Source organism: Cavia porcellus, unplaced genomic scaffold, assembly GCF_034190915.1.
Source record: "Cavia porcellus strain 051 isolate PalLab524CR breed Dunkin Hartley unplaced genomic scaffold, mCavPor4.1 scaffold_33, whole genome shotgun sequence".
Lineage (NCBI taxonomy): Eukaryota > Metazoa > Chordata > Mammalia > Rodentia > Caviidae > Cavia > Cavia porcellus.
In genome coordinates, this window is record NW_026947516.1 from 12,984,146 (window position 1) to 13,002,124 (window position 17,979).

The 17,979-nt window shown below is 38.5% G+C and overlaps 1 protein-coding gene across 1 annotated transcript in view; it reads left to right on the top strand.

Annotated features, from left to right (window-relative positions):
- Positions 1-11,268: 11,268 nt before the first annotated feature.
- Positions 11,269-17,979, top strand: part of Frmpd4 (FERM and PDZ domain containing 4) — a 938,443-nt gene continuing 931,732 nt past the window's right edge. The window contains exon 1 of the mRNA XM_063243077.1: positions 11,269-11,405. The gene's annotated coding sequence lies outside the window, so the exon portion shown is untranslated. The remainder of the gene's footprint in view (positions 11,406-17,979) is intronic.

Genomic DNA, 17,979 nt, shown 5'->3' on the forward strand with positions numbered 1-17,979 from the left:
TTGGTGCATCTTGAAGGTAATTGAATTGTGGTGTTATTACCCAGTTCTCGTAAAAAGAGAATATTCTGCTCTCCCTCCTTCATCCCTAGGATTTATCCCCTAAACTCAAAAGGGATTACAAATAACCATTTATTTGCTGCATCTTTTCCTCTAGTTGATGGACATACTGGGGCATCTGGCCAAGGGGCAGTCTGTAAGTCCCCGGAGAATCATCTGAAAAACCTAGAATAGTGTACCCAGCCTGCCCCATTCCACAACTGAGAGGGTGTCCCAGATCATCTTACCCAGATTGATGTTGCCAGCATACATCAAATGTGAAAAATACACATATTTCGTCTCCCATCGCACAGCAAGGAATACAATGACTATAAATGGCCAAATAAGTACTTATGTGTGATTAATAGTCTGGTCTTCAGAAGCCATGGGTGCTTCTCCATGGGGACAGTGCTGCCCACACTTCCACACCTTCTTGTAGCCTTGCTGGCCTCAGCAAGTCTGCACTGAGGTTCAGGACTCCGCAAGTCTGTGGAGGCTTCCAGGGCTGCTGATGCTGTCAGACCTCAGCCCACACCTTGAGTAGGAATGTTATCAGATGTTGGGGGGATACAACACAGGAAATCAGGACAGGAAATGAGATTCAGATGGAAACCTTATGCCTATATACGCTTTTTTTGTTCCCAGGACCTCTCCATAAGGGAAGTATTACCTCTTACATAAATCAAGGAATTAGCATGCAGATTAGTTAGAAGCTGAGAGAGTTCAAGTGGGGGTGTATCCTGATTCTAAAGCTGTTTTCCCCAATTTTTTCCCAACTTGAGGCAGGACAATAAGCAAGTTCTATGGGTCAGAGGGAATAAAGTAGCAGAGGAAAATTAGGGTTGTTTTCTGCAGTCTTTTCACTTTCCCTGTCTTCTTCATCCTTCCCACGTGTCCCCCAGGATTCCTTCTGTTTTAAACTACCATCTGCCTGGCCATTTGCTTGATTCTGGTCTTAAAGGAGTAGGCAGTTCTTACTCTAAGGCTTAATTGTTTTTGTAGTTAGATCAAAACAGGGTATGTTCTGCATAATTCTGAAATTTGAGGGCTGATTGCCAAAGAAGAGATATATTAAGTTCATCCAAGATTCAATTATGCCTTTTACTAATCGCATTTTTGAAATTTTTCATAAATGCTTGACATTCTAGAAAAGTTAACAAACTGTCTCAGTTATATTGCATGAAGTTTAATAAGAAGTGTAAAATGAAATAAATGCTAAGTTGACAGGAGCATCACAGGTATATTTAAAGACTACTGAGAAATAGCTCTCTCTAGTGCAACAGAAATAACACAAGTCACTACTATGAAATCATTTCCATGTGTAGGTGTGCTCACAGTGACTGACTTCTGTGGACCAACATGATCGATCCAAATGGACACAGTAGTGGAATCTTGCATGTCTATCAAACTATTTTATCCTTTCTATTAATCTTACTGGTTAACAGTTATTAATGAACTATTCAGAATGTCAATTTATTAATGATTAGTATACCCAATTTCCCAGGTCAAAATTAAGACTTAAAAAGTGGTTATAGTTCTATAAAAATGCCTCAGTCATTGATAAAGTGACAATTGAGCAGAAGTCCCAAGACAGTAAGGAGGAGTATGACATGCAGATACCTAAAAGGAGCATTCAGGCCGCAGAGGGAGTAGCCAAGGCCAAGGCACGAAGACAGAAATGTACTTGGTGTTGCTAGAGGAAGAGCATGGAGGCTGGTGGGTTGGAGCATAGTTAGGAGGCCAGGGAGGTTAAGGGGCAACAGGGAAGTGGCAGATCATATGGGGCTGCATAGACCACAGTAAAGGGCTGCACATTATCCTGGGTCAACAGTTTCAAAGGCTGGATAATTAGATTTCTGTTTTCTGAGTCTCAGCTACTGTGTGGAGGTTAGATTAGAATGAAATAAAAGCAGACTATTCGGGAGACTATAGGCTCAACAAAACTACTGAAAAGGGAATAAAGGGTCAGGGAAGTAGCTCAGCAGCACAAAGCCTGCCTGGCAAGTACAAGATCCTGAATTGGATTCCCAGTAGCACCACCCCCCCACCAAAAAAAAGGGAATGAGGAGAGAGAATATTTTGAGATATACGTGAGATGGAAGTTGTACCTTTGGCAGGAAGATTGGGAAGGAACAATGATTTCTAAACTCACCAAAACATAAATGGTAAATTCTGAGATGACTGGGATCACCTGGGGAGAGAATATAAATTGAGAAGAAAATAAGACGACTGGAATCTAACACAATGATGGAACACTTGCCTAACATGGATGAAGTCCTGGACTCAGTTCTCCATTGCTGTCAACAAAAATGTAAGAAAAGAAAATTTTAAGAGGATTAGATTTCTCTCTCTTTTTTTTTTTTTTTTTGTCTTTTTCCTTTTTATCGGTACCGGGGATCGAACTCACGACTGTCTACTTGGAAGGCAGGCGCTTATGCTGCTGAGCTAAATCCCCAGCTCCCAGATTTCTCTTTTTTTAATTTTAAAGATAGTAAAATCCAGCAAAATAAAACAGAACAAAGCCAATCAAAATAAAGCAGCAAAATTGGTACAGAATTTCAAAGCAGGATATTAGGAAAACACCAATAGCTACCATAGTATATCTTGTTATCTTCACAATAGTTGTCCATTCCACTAGGTATAACAAAATAAAACCAAAAACAAAACCAATTAAAACAGAATATTGAGTAAAGCAAAACAATCAGAATAATCCAAAACGGTGAAAACAATATTGGATTTCAAAGGCATGATAGAAGAAAATCCCCCATATGGAGCATCAGATTTCTTACCAGTAACTTGTTTTAGCTACTTTTCTTGTTGCTGAGATAAAATACCTGACACCCGAAAGTCAAAGGAGGAAAGGTTTATTTCTGCTCATAGTTTGAGAGATTCCAGTCCATAGCTGGCACCAAGGCAGGGTGACATGACTGAAGGGCAACACGGAGGATAAAGAATTCACGACTTAGCAGGCAGAAGGCAGCAAGCCTCCCTTTCCCTTTTATCCCATAGAAGCTACAAAGTGGTGCCACCCACACCCAGGGTAGAGCTTCCTATTACTCACACCCAGAAGTATGATAAACCAGTTAGTGGGATAACCTATCACGTACCCTTAATCCTGTATCACACACCCTAGATCCAGCCACCTCTGAGAAGTTCCACTATGAGGACAGGAAGTTTTGGAGACATCTAGATACAAGTCATAACAAACTCCAAATGTGAAAGTCAGAGCTGGATCACATCTTTAAAGTACTGACTACAAATATCTTTAAAATACTGATTGCAAATATCTCTGGACTTGCTCAGGACGTAGCTCAGTGGTAGATGTGTTCATGAACAGAGCCCTGGGTTCAATCTCTTACACCAAAAACAATAACAACTTGGAGTTTAGACTTAATTTCAAGACTGGAGATTAAAGTTGAGAGTCTCTCTCAACAGTTTGAGCTCACATGCAGCCCACAGTCACCACTCTGCCAGTCATAACAGCCTTGCAATGTGAGGTGACTCCCAGGCTGCTCTGCTCAACACTGCCAAACCCAGGACAACAGGAGCCAGCGTGTCTGGGCATCTGTGGCCCCATGCACTGCGTCTCCAGAATTGAGTTTCTGTATCATTTCTGGACTCATTGTTCTGTGATTCTCTGTGACTAATTCTCTATTCAGTTTCCAGCAAGCAAGAAACAAATCTGACCACAGCAAAAAGCATTTTTAAAAAAAGGCTGAGAGGGTAACTCAGCCATTGGGCACTTTCCCAATGTGCATGAGGCCCTAGGGTTGATACCCAACACTGCCAAAGAAAAAAAGCACAAAAAAGACAGAGCTATGCATATAAGAATATAAATGTGTAAGTTACCAAAAAGGGAAAAAAAATTACAGAGAAGTGTCTTGCGCATGATGTCATTTTACACAGTCCCCAATTATAATGGCCTGCTCTACGGTTTTTCAACTTTACCATGTTGAGAAAGCCATGTGCATTCAGTGGAAACAATTCTTCCAAATTTGATGCCTTCCAGGCTAGCAATATGCAATGCGATTGTCTCAATACTGGGAGTGGCAGGGAACCATCGGATCACAAGGGAAAACCACTGGGCCTCTGCACTGTACCCTGCTGCCAGTCTGTTCAGTAGTCTCAATGTGTTCCATGAATTTTTCACTTTCAATATTTTCAATTTATTATGGGTTTATTGGGATGTAATCTCTTCATAAATTAAAGTATCTATTTTATAAAATTAAATTCATTGAAATGTGGTACGGGAAAAACTCAGAGCAGAATTAAACCTAGGAATATCTCCAGGGACTCAGGAACACTAGCTTTATTTGTAATTATTTAATTTCTATTTAACTTTGTATTATTTTTGAACCATTTATTTATGGAAGTTTTATTTACTGTTCTATAACTATTAATCTTTTAAATTAGAAAAATATGTGAAGTCTCTTTTCTGTCACTATCACAAAACATCTGAAACAGGAAAACTTTACAGGTAAAGCAGTTTATCTAGTCCAGTTTGGAAGCTGAAAGCCCAAAGAGCACAGCACAGGCTCCAGTGAGGGCCACCCCTGGACTGCATCACTATACAGTGGATAGCAATGGCTGGAGCACCTATGCGAGCAAATGGTCACATCTGCAACCAGGGAAGCAGAGACGACTAAAGAGAACACACTTCTTTTATAACAACCTTCTCTGCAGAATTCCCAAGGAATCACAGAAGAGCTGCCTTAAACCCTTTAAAGGACAGTGCCCCAAGCAAAGCCTAAAGCCCCCTCTCCCTCCCAAAGTTCTCAAAGTTCCCAATGTGGCTACCACGCCTCTAATTCGGACCCTTGTCACACACCCAAACCACAACTGTATGCACTAACATTAATGTTTATTTAATAGCTAACTCCATGTGCCACTGATGGGGAACCTTTTAGAGGTTTCAGTGATACACATAGCCTGCTGGGGCACTCATGCCATAGGTTCACCAGAACTGCCCTGGGCTGTCCCCTCACCCAGTTCTCAAAGCCTTTCTGTTGAGTGAGTAGAGCTGAGAAGTTGCTGGCCAGGGCAACGATTTCTTCTCTGTCCGGATCCTCCCCTTCACCATAAAAATGATGGATGGAAATCCATGCTAGCTGCTGGGAGAATTTCAAAGATGGAACATGCTGAGGAGAAAGGGGACAAAGAGAATAGACTTTAATCTCTTCTTCCCTGTGCGCTTCCATTGACAGCCACAGCCCCCAGCAGCTGAAGTGTATAAAACCAACACATATGTTTTGGAGGAACTTCCTGAGCCTCATGACAAAGGCAGAAGGCCAGAAACTGAGGAAACTTTACAAAAGCGTCAGAGACTTGAGCAGAGCTGGGAGTGCCCAGATGACAAAGGTGACATGAAATTCACACTTCTATGATGGCATGAGGTATAAAGTTTAGAACCATCTGTAGTCAGCCTGTGGTACATTACTTTATTCTCACCATGGCCCCATGACCGGAGTCAGAGAGACCAGTCTCCTTCAGGGATCTTCCCAATCAGCCCTTCACTATTTTCTTACTTACTCCCTGAAAATCGTCCTCCCACTGCCCCAATCCTCCCATAAGGATCCCCTTAAGGCAGCTAGAGAATAAATCCTTGGGAGACATCATGGTGACTCTGGTGGCAAAATGGATTATGGCAAGTTCTTTCTTTAAGTGACTTTGTAAAAGGAAGCATTTGGAAAATGATCTAAGGAAGCAGTTGAAGAATAGCTCAAGGAGGAGCATAGATTTCTGAGGTGGAAAAGATAAGAAAAGCATATGTGAGGGATCTGCTATAGTAAAGAGATGGCTTAAAAAGGGATTTGGAAGCATTTGTGTTGAGTTACTGTGCTGTGTAAGCCTCCTCTTCATCTTTGCGTGAGCAGTAACCATTTGCTTAGCAATTGAGATGAATTCATGCTTTGGAACTTTTTGTGAGATGGACTGCCAGACTAAAATTGACCTGCAGGTGAGTGGGAGAAAGCAAGGTTGTATGGAGTTGGTAACATAGGGTCACTTATCAAAAATGACCGGAGAGAAGCCAGAAACAAGAGGCCACACATATATCATATGATTTCAATTATATGAAATGTCCAGAGTGTGCAAAGTCATCAAGACAGAAAGTAGAGAACCAGGCATAGTGGTGCACACCTGTTATTACAGCACCCTGGGAAGTTGAGGCAGGAAGATCAAAAGTTCAAACCCGGCCTGGGAAACTTAGCTATTTAGGAACATCTTATCTCAAAATAAAGAACCAAGAAAGTCTAAGGAGTAAATCTCGATGTGAAAGCCCTGGTCTCAACTCCCAGTAAAACACACACACACACACACACACACACACACACACACACACAGACACACAGACAAAGAGAGAGAGAGAGAGAGAGAGAGAGAGAGAGAGAGAGAGAGAGAGAGCTTAGCTGTTGTCAGAGGATGGGAAAAGATGGAATTGAAACCAACTACTACTACGTATAAGGTTTCTTTAATAGAAATTTCTGGAATCAATTAACTATTGAGTGTCATACTGCTCAGTGAATATTCTAAAAACCACTGAATCAGATTCTTTTAAAGAATGAATTTCATGGTCCATCAATTATATCTCAATTTTTAAAAATGGGTGTTCTAGACTTGTGCTCTATGTCTAAAATTCAAGAAAAATACACCACAAAAACTCATTTTTGAGAGCTGAGAGGCTGTTTAATTGAACACTCATGTGTGGTTTGTTTCATGAATTATTACCTAAGGAAGATCACGGCTCCTCTTGTCACTTTTGTGAGTTCATACTTTACATGAAGTTCAGAAATGCCAGTTCTATATCTTTATACAATTTCATTTGAGAGAAAATACAGGATTGACTAAGCATGCGACTGACAGATCTTCAAACTTCTTTGGCTTTTAAATTCTTCTACACAGCAGATAAGATATAAGGAAAAAGTATATACTAATACCACGATATAAGCAAAAAGTTAATAAATAGAAAGATTAGCAACAGCAAAAATAAGATGAATTTGTAAGAGTAATGCAAACCAGAGCCTGTTAATCTTGACAAGTCTCCACATTTGAGAATTACTTTGCAGCATCAATCTTCACCCTTCTAGAAGGTAATGAAAATCTTAGGTAGTAAAGTGCTCAACTGTGTTTTTCTATTGATTTGAACTTTTTCCACCTAGATTTACAACTTTCAGTGGAATTATTTAATAAGTCATTGTAGAGATATGCTTTGGCACAAGGTAGAATACAGCAACCTACAAGCTTTATTTACTGCTCAATCTTCACTATTGTAAAGGTGACTTTTGAGATGATTTCAGGTCAATGGACTCTGTTAGTTGTCCATTAATATCAAGAAAATAATTTTAAGTGAGATGATTTGTGAGCTGTATGGTAACACACCTATTAGTGTCAGAAGATAAAGGCTGTTTAAATGTGCATGGGCAGTATATAAAATAGGCTAAAGACCAAAAACACAATATTAAATAAAGCCTAGGAAGATACTTTTATATCTCCTTATCTTTTAAATTCTGTAGCATATAAAGCCAATCAGAGCACTTATACGCTTGTCGATTCATGAGTCATGGTGTGGTAAATGAGAAATATTTCTAAACATTTGTAGCCTCACTATCCGCACCACCCTAACCCCCTTCCTTAAGCTTTCAAACATGAGTTTTAAATTCCTCTCATAAAGAAGTGGTGTTCATTTTCTTACACTTTTCCTGGCTTTGTGAGTTTCTTTGGCAAAACAAAACAAAACACCATGGCAGAAGTGATCTGTTTCCATCTGCTTCCATCATCTCTCTTGGATCCTTGCTGAGATGTGAATAAGTCTGGGTTAAACCTGATAAGTGATAAGGCCTGGTTTGTCTCATTACCCAGGTAACAACTAAGTGGCTGGCCAACATGTGAGAGACATTGCTTTAGATCAGGCAACCTCCTGTCTACCTCTCAGACCAGAACAGATGCATATATGGGCCAGAAAAGATCAGCCAAGGCTAGCCTAGTTTAGCAGAACCCCTCAGGCAGATAGACAATGTAGATCAATAATAAATTCCCATTGTTTTAAGCCACTGACCTTTGTTTGCTGCAATAGTTGACATTACATTGTAGGTTATGTGTTGAGTGCATTTTACACTGTCTATGAACAGCTTAAACTTCACAGTTTTGACTGAAATTATTGAAATTTTGTCATGTTCAGAAGCCATCAGATACTCAATGGAGTATCAGCCATTGCTACTGCTCAGTTACGGAATGGATACAGACAGAATTCCATCTTTGGGATCCAGATGTGGGTAACTAGCATGACATTTTTTTTTTCAGTAAGAAGTTTTTATTAGCCAGCTTCCATGTCACTGAATCTCAATACTACCCGACACTCACATTTTAAAGGAAAAGAGCTTTGATTGGTCTCACAATTTCAGGGGACTCAGTCCATGGGCAGCTGGCTTCATGGCAGAAACAGCATGGCAGAGAGTGTGGCGGAGCACAGATGCTTAGTCTGTAGTGACCAAGAAGCAGAGCAGAGAAGCAGCCAGGAAGGAAGGAGTCAGGGAACCAGATCCTAGGATATAGATCCTCAGGCCATGCCTCTGTGACCCACTTCAACACATTTAGATGTGTGCCCTGCTAATCCTTCGGAGGTTCCCAAACCATTCAAGTTGACAATTAAGTTAAACCACCACAAAGTTTAAAATTTGCAAAAATCTAGGAAGGAGAATAGAAAATAGAAAACACATTGTCACCATAAGATTCACATTATTGTTTTGTAATTTGTTTTCAACCACTGTTTTTAAAAAAGAAGGAAGAATTTTGTATTGGCAAATGATACCTTTTAACCATTACCTGGGTTTCAGTCTCCTGGCCTTTACCCAGAGAAAATAATGAGATGACTGGTGTATTGTTGATTCATACTGGGCACATGAAAATTTTTATTCTACTAGTCATTATAATTTTGACACACATATAGCTGTATATTTTATATAGACATATATCTATATGTGTCTATGCACAAAATATAACTAAATATGTATTGTTGCCTGTACATGTTTAACATAATCCTTTTGAGTGCTATATGTTAGTCTATGGCATGCATACAATACTCTATCAATCTTTTACCATTGTTGGACATTTAGATGGCTTCTAAATTCCCATTTACTAATGGGCTGCATTGAACATGCATGCATAATTCCTCATATTTAAATACCAGTCTTTCTCTAGGTCATACATGATCTAATAAATAACTCTTTTTGCATTTTCTAGAGTGCATTTGACAAAGATCTAGCTTTATCAGTTCCTGGGTGCTAAGTTTTAGGATTCTTATCTGGTGTGATGGATTTATAATGTGAGGAGCTAGGAGAAATATATGACGAAGACTTAAAATCTCTTTGAATCATTCTCCAAGTTTCTTCATCTTCTACTTCCTAGTCCTGAAGTTTTCTTTATATGCTAATAGATGTGGTTATTTGGTGGTTTTATAGTAACTTTACACTGGTCAAAAGCAGAGTGGAAAGTGATGGTGTGCTATGTTGCTCACAAATTGGCTTCCAAAAAGCTCAGCATAGTAGCGCACCTATAATCCCAGCACTCGGGAGGCTGAGGCAGGAGGAATGCTGTGAGTTCGAGACTAGCCTGGGCTACAAAGCGAGTTCCAGGCCAGCTTAAATGGCATAGTGAGACCCTGCCACAAGAAGACAAAAACAAAGTGAAATAAGACCAAAAAAAAAAAAAAGCCTAAATTGGCTTCCAAGGCAAATTTTAATGACATTATATAGAGGAGTGGAGTGGTTATTCAAGTACTATTTCAAATATTGTGCTGAATCTAGCAAATACAAACCAGTTGCAGTGGCTCATGCCCATAATTCCAGTGCTCTGGGAGGCTGAGACAGAAAGATATCAAATTTGAGATCAACCTGGGCAACTTAGTGAGACCCTCTCTCAAAATAAAAAATAAAAAGGCTGATTGTATAACTTAGTACAAAGATCATGGGTTTGATCACCAGTACAAAAAAAGGGCAAACACAGCACATTACATTATTTCTGAGCCAACCTCAGATTCATTATTCAATAAAAGCAAACCAGTTCCTTTGTTTTGTTTTTCCACAATGGAGAAGTCAAGTTTAAAATCCTGTGTTTTACCATGCCAAGACATGGTATGAAAAACACCTTGGTACGATTGTGGTAAGGTCAAACAATTTTATTCTGTTAACAGGAGAAAATTACTCTTGTTACTTGAGCAGTAAGTAGCTAAGTGCTCTTTGATTTTATATAACCCTTGTCAAAAGTGAATTAGCGCACAAGAAGCCTGCCCTTATAATGAATGTTCTTCTCAACAGATTGTGTGTACCCTTTGCCCTGTGGGTTCCATTCAAAACAGCTGATCGTAATAGGACGGTGTCAACATCACCCCATTGCTTTCCATTTGTAACCATATCCAAGAGCTGCCTGAGGGTTTTTCCATTTATGTCGGGTTACATTATCCATACTCTATAATATAGATGCTTTTAGTTTTAAATTCTTTTATCTGGCTATAAGACTTGCTGGTTTGTAGGAGTAATGTTCTAGCTTGAATTCTGCATGGAAAAGTAAAGAGCAATCAAATTGTGGGAACCTACATCCTTATCCTCAAAACTGCCAAGCTGCGTGACTGGGGATAGGATTCAATGGTAGGATGCTTGCCTAGAGGCTTACCAAGCCAGACCTGGGATAAAATCACAACTAATACAAACAAGAAAATAGTAATATTAATGAAGTTTGATCCCACTTGCTTCCAGAAATCTCTCTAAAAGGACCATCTGATGCCATTTGCTTGGCTCTATTTTTAAAGAAGATTTTGAAAATCATGGCTGTAACTTTTTTTAAAGTAGCCAGCCAGCATCTTTTGAAGGAAAAGTTTTTTTCCCATACTTGGAATTGAACCCAGGACCTGCCCGCTGAACTGCATCCCTAGCTGGTGGTTTATATTTTATTCTGGGACAAGGTCTCACTGAGTCACTAAATTGCCTCTCTGATCACTGGCATGACAAGCGGGCACCAACACACCTGGGTTGACAGAAATTTATAAAGAAGTTTCAGGTGTTGCCAGTCTTTCAGCGATTATCACGCGGCTCTAAATTTCTAAGCACAGATCTCTGCAAACCAGGTTTTTTTTTTTTCCTGGTTGCTTCCTTTTCTTATCTACCAGTAGAGGGCACTAGAGAGTAGCGACGGGACAGGAGGCGGGGCTTCGCCTTGGTCCACTTGGGATGTAATGGCGCCTCACTCTGGTAAGAGCGGTGTACCTTGGGCGGCGTGAGTGACTGGTGCAACTGCGTCAGAGAGGACCCGGAGCCTGGAATCCTTTTTTCTAAACTCCCGGTGCCACTAGCCGCTGGATGGTGCTCCCGTTTCCACAGGTATCACCATATATAAACTTTGTAAAGTCCCCGGTACATTTGCCGAATTGGGTTCTGACCAATTCCTGTGACTTGGCCCTCATTCTTTCACCCATTTTTACACTGAAGTCTTAAGTGCTGTGCTTGCCAAAAGCTAGGTCCAGTCGGGATCCCTCAGAACCATGAGGCAGATATCAACTTCTAAAACTTCTATTTCCGTTTTCTAAAATTAAATGCCTGAAGGTTCATGTTTTTATTTTCAAACTTAGGAATGCTTGCCATGAAATTGTACAGGCCTTAAAAGTTTAAAATTCTCATTGAAATCTTGAGAAAAGTCAGCTCTTTCTGGAGTTCTATGACTTGTCAGCTTTCTTCAGTGGTTAAAGGAGCTTTCCAGATTGTTTACTTCTTGGTGAACTTTCAAATTTTTCTTTCTTATTTTCTGTGTTGAATATTGAGGATGCTTCCCAGGGCCTCATGCATGCCTGGCAGGTGCTTCAACCACTGAAGCGACACCCACTGCCTGACTACTGGGGAACTTAAGGAGAATGCTCAGTCCAAGTTGGGGTAACTGTGCGGTATCAAAAAGCATCCCTTTCTGTGCTCTGACTAATGTTCCTTACAGTAATGAATGCTTGGTTTAAGGCCTTAAGCTAAAAAAAAAAGGCTTTTAGTCTGACAATTTCTCATAATCTGTATGGGCTTGAGATATTTCCTGAAAATAGAGTCTTTGTGAGTCCTTGTAGACTAAGACATCGTTTTTACTTTCCCTCTGTTTGCTCTCTAGAATTTATAGCCGTTGGCTGTGTGTGTGTGTGTGTGTGTGTGTGTGTGTGTGTGTGTGGTGTTACAATATATGAAATGTTGAAGAGAAATGACTGGATCCTGAGCTTCCAGAATCTAAAAGTTTGTTTAGCAGTGTCTAATTAGGAATGCTATCAATTAAGATGTCAGTGGTCTGAGAGAAAAAGATAATATCTCTGCTTCTTTACTTCATTGGTAAGGATTATCACCATGATAAGAAGGACAAAAGAAAACATGCAGGAAAAGGGACCTGGCCTTTATCACTTAATTTGCAAACTAAGAACTGTGGGCCAAAAGGGCCCACTGCCTGCTTTTGTAAACAAAGTTTTATTGAAACAAACCATGGCCAACTATTTATATATTGCCTATGGTTGCTTTCTTGTTAAAATCACAGGGGCTGAGTGGTTGCTACAGAGACTGTATAGTTTACAAAGCTGAAAATATTTACTCTTATTTTTTACAGATAAAGTTTGCCAAACCTGACCTGGATTTTCAAATATATTACAATTCTGCCTGCCTCATTATTTCTTACAGTTGCAAATTTTTTTCAGTAGTTGTTTTATCTATTTTAATGCTCATAATTTATTTAATGGGCATTTTCTTCCTCTCACTTTATTGATTATAATTGTCAAAAGTGTTCCTAATGTTATTTTTTTCCAGAAAGTTGGTCTTGGATTTATAAATAATGCTATGCTTTGCTGTTTTATATTTATATACTGTATGCTTTAATTATTTATTTCACCCCACTTAGACATTATAAACTTTTTCCTAAAAAATTGTAAGATAATCATTATTTTTGAAGTATTATCCCCTATTTCTGTTGAAATCACAGGAAACTAACATTTTCAGTTTAGAATATAAAAGCCAGCTAAAAACCAAAAGGCAAAGCCAGCTAAAAACCAAAGGACAAGTGAAAAAAAAAAATCAATTATCCCATTGCCATAGCTAGTCACTGAAATCCTCTTTGAGTTTTTTGTTCTAGTGTTTTTTAAAAGCAATTCTAATTTTTTTTAGTTATTGTAAAAGTATTACATGAAATTTATGATATTACCCAATTTGAAGCATACAGTTCAGAGGTGTTAAGTATATTATCATTACTGTGCAGCAGATCTCTAGAACTTTTTCATTTAGCAAAACTGAAACTTTTGTACCTATTTAACAAATTTTCACTCCCTCATGCCCCCATGGTCCTTAATAACCTTATGAATTTCACTATTAAGTAAATAATAAGTATAATCATGCAATTAATTATTTTTTGTGTCTGGCTTATATCATCCATGTTGTACCATGTGTGAGTATATCCTTACTTCCTTTTTAAGATTGAATAATATTCTATTGTATGGACATACCATTTTTTTAATCATTTGATTTATTGATATATATGTAGATTGCTTCTTGGCTTCTGTGAATAATGCTGCAATGACATGAGTGTGTGGATATCTCTTGAGATCCTGCCTGAGTTCCTTTGGATATATACCCAGAAGTGGGATTACTGGATCATATGGTAATTCTATTCATTTTTTGAGGAACCACCATAGTATTTTTCATTGGAGCTGGACCATTTCAGTCTCTTTTTTAAGGCACATATGTTGCAATGGTTAGTTGAAATCACTTTTTTCTTTCAATAAAGTTTAGATAAATTTCCTGAGCCCCTTTTTCAATAACATATAATAAATCTAACCCTTTGTTCCATGTGTTCTGACTTAAAGGAGGTTCCTTCCTGTTTGAATTAACTTTTTTGTCATTATTTTCTTCTACTTCATCATTTTCTCTTTAGTTTTGGGAGAGTTTATCAACTTTTATCCTCATATTAAGTCAATTGGAAAAATAAAGCAACAGACATTGAAATTGTACATACCTATTGTTTTTTGGGCCATAACGCTAGGACAAATAATGAAATGTCTAGTGCATTAGTTAGCAAACATTCCCTTTACAGGACAAAATAGTTAAGTATTTGAGGCTCTGTGAGCCATACAGTCTCTGTCCCAACTATTACCACCTGTGCCATTATAGTATGTGAGCACTCATAGATGATGTAAGAGTGGACAGGAATGAGTTCTAATAAAACTTTATTTACAAAAAATGGGAGGCAGGCTGATTTTATTCTGTTTTTCATGTTTTGCTGGCATCTGATATACAGAAATAATATTTTTGCCACATTTTAAGTAGATGTTAGTTTAATTATGTAGGATTGGCATATCAAAGTCTAATAATATTCACACAAATTATCTGAAACTAAAGTTAATACCACAATGAGTACATAGTGAACTTGTACTTGTTATTTTTTGTGTCGTTATTTTATGCTACCAGCATTAAGTACCATGCATTGAATCTGTTTATTAGTGAGAGTCACGCATGGGGGCACGGCTTTTTTTCTTACTTGATTATCATTCTCTTTTAGAAGCTATAAAATCACTTAATGTCCTAGGAGAAAGGATATTTAATAATGTGAAATCCTATTTGGGACGCAAAAGACAAACAGTGGGATATTTGCTATTTGCAAAACGCATTTACTAGCTTTATAGTCCTGTGACTACAAATATTTATGTTCTTAGGTTCTGAATAATGAATCAAAAGCAAAGTTGTACTTTCAGAATCCTCTTGGCCAGTCCTTAGTAGTTACTGCTTTTTTTTTTTTAACCTCCGTACTTGTCTTTAAACTCAACATCTCACATTTCATCAGTGATACCTTAGCACTTTATGAGATCATATTTTATTTTTTCCTTGCAAATGAGACACCAAGGTAGAACTACTCTTTCATCTTGCTGTCCTCTGGGCTTCGTTTTTCTCAGGTATTGAATGACAGGCACTAACAGTCTGGAAGAGATAATATGAAATTCAGCTTTTTGTGGTTGTGTCATCATATTTTCCAGCTTGCCACCTCGGCCAGGCTGTTCCCACCGGCTTCAGAAGGAGGGCGGGAGGGACATGAGGCACAGGTCCAGGACTCTGTCTCTGGAGATGGTGCAGCAGAGGTTCGGAGAGAGGTGTGTGGTCCAAGGTGTCCTTGGAGGAGTTTTCCTCTCCTTAAATAGTTGCTTTTAACAAAGTGTCTGTATCATACACGCGAAGGGATTTGGTTACCTTTTCTTGTGTATGTTTGTCTCTATTGCTAAATATTTTGAATAAAACTATGATGAACATTTGGTGCCTTCATGCAGAGAACATATGAGCTGATTTAAAAATGTTTCTTTTTATTAGTACGTGCTTGTAGTACATGATTAAATTCATTGTTTGGAGTTGGTCCATGGACATAATACATCTTATATTGTTTTTGTCTCCTTTCCTTCCCCTCTTTCTCCTTCCCTCCATCTCTTATTTGTCTTCCCTTTGCTAAAGATCTGCCCCTCTGTTTCCTACTATATATCTTATTTTGCCCTTTAATTTATTTATATTTTGGGTTTCTTGATTAAGAGAAGCCATGCAGTATTTAAGTTTGTGTGACACATTTATTTCACATAACATTATGGTCTCAGGTTGTATCTGTTTTTCTATAGGTAACTCAGATTTATCCTTCTTTATAGCAATCAGAATAGAGATGCCTATAAAAACCCTAAAACTAGAAATTCCATTCAATCCAGCTATTCCCCTTCTAGATACCCTCCTGAAAGAGTTAAGGACTTTGTATTACAGTGATGCATGCACACCCATGTTTGTAGCAGCACCATTTATAGTAGCTCATCTTGGAAGCAGCCTATATGTCCATCAACAAACAGATCAAGAAACAGATGTATCTATACACAATAGAATGCCCGAGCTGCTGCTCCTCCTCCTCGTCTTCCTTCTATAGAAAGTTCTCTCAGCTTTTCTGCCGGCTAGGAATCTCTCTAGGAGCAGGTTCAAAAATAAAATACGAAGAAATAGAATCCATGCCTGTTTGAAAGTGGGTTTTTGCCTTCCTTCTGGGTCTCTAAATTAATGCTTCCTTAGTATTGTCTTTTTGTGGTTTTCCCCTCCAACTATGAGTACTCATCATCTGAAGGTTTACTCAGTCCCACCAACATTTTTTTTGAGCCTGGGTCTCACGATGCAGTTCGAACTGACCTTAAACTATTCCTTAGCCCAGGCTGGCCTCGAACTTTTGCTGATCCTCCTGCCTCAGTCTCCCAAATGCTGGGATTACAAGTATGTGCCACTATACCTGGCCTGTCCCACCAGCTTGATTGGACCACTTTTCTAGAATCCACCATGGAGCCTGCATCCCTGAGAGGGACCAGTTTTCTTTGTGTCTGCTTGACAGAAATTGGTCCACAGTGACTCCCAGACTTTCTTGTTTTTGCAACCAGCCAGATGACTGGGACTTTTATACATATAAAGTTAGCATGCACTGGGTTTATTTCTCTATGCTTTATTCCAGAACTGTCACTATGAATTTCCTATTTCTACCATCTTTTATCCTTTGCAGATGCCAAAAATGAGATATTAACTATGCTTGGGTGACTGCTGGCTGATATTGGTAATTCAGGCTTGAGAGGGTAGCCGAGGTTTGACTGTGAAACTAAATATCCTTTTCTTACATTTTATAGAAGGCACGGAGTAGTTTGGAAGTGTCAGTAATGAGTTTGTTGTAGACTTAAAATCACAGTTATTTCATTTTGATTTGCTAGATGACTGTGTAAATTGCCAGCTTGGAGGGATCGGGTCTTGGCAGGTGGGAATGAACAGCTTACAACATGCCATTCACTTTTCAACCTCCTTGCCTTCTTGGAATCATCTAGATGCTTTCTTTGGACATTTCATAGTACATATTTTTGAAAACCTCTTCTAGTAGACTACTCATACTTCTAAACTGATTATTTTATCTTGCATATCTATTGTAAATGATTATTTTAAGAAGGATACTCTTCCTGAGAATAGTTTCCTATCTCCTGATTTTTGTATCTAACGGAATCAAATTTAATAGCTTTTCCAGTGATGTACTGCAAAATTGACTTGTTTACAGGATATGCAAATAGGATGGTGTATTTAATCTGCGTCCCCAGTGTCAATGACTATGTTGTATATGTCGATTAAGTCAAAGTTTCTAAGCATATTTTAGTCACCTTAAATATGAATTTTTAAGACAATTAGACAGATAATATTTGGTAATGAGTGGCAGTTGCATCCTTTTTGCCAGGGTCTTGCTAGAATTGTGGCTTGGTGTATTGTCAGCTGGAGTATGTGCTTTCAGGGCCTGTGATTCTAATGGGCTTTATGATGTCCAGGCTGACAAATGACCCCATGCCTAGGCCCCTCTGACTCCAGCACCATTTTTCATAGTTGGTTCTTCTATAGCCAGTTTGTTAAGATGGAATTTGCTTTAAGTTGCATTAAATTAAGTTATTTCGCTTGGGCCTTGCTATGTGACTGTAATACGCATTTTGCATTGGTGGAATAAGATGATCTTCTCCTCATGTGCTCCATACCCATTCTGTCGATCAAACAAACAAACAAACAAACAAAATTTATATATTCAAGTAGCTGTGGAACCAAAGAAGAGGAAAATTTTTGTCTGTCAAATGAAATACATTTTGTGTTTCGCAACAGAAAAAGGTGATGTAATACTTTTTTCAGCTAAAATGAAGAAAAACAGATTTGGTTGCTTTTTCTTTTAAAATTTGGCTTAAGTCTGTAAAAGTAAAATGCTTATTTGAAAACTTTTTATGGGTAATGTTGGATATACAAAATTTTTAAAGATTAAAACTGTGTTTTTAAATTTTTTTATTAGTTCATATTTTCTGTACATAATAATTACATGGAGAGTTGGTACATGTACATAGTACATCTTAACTCCTTTTTCATCTTCTTCACT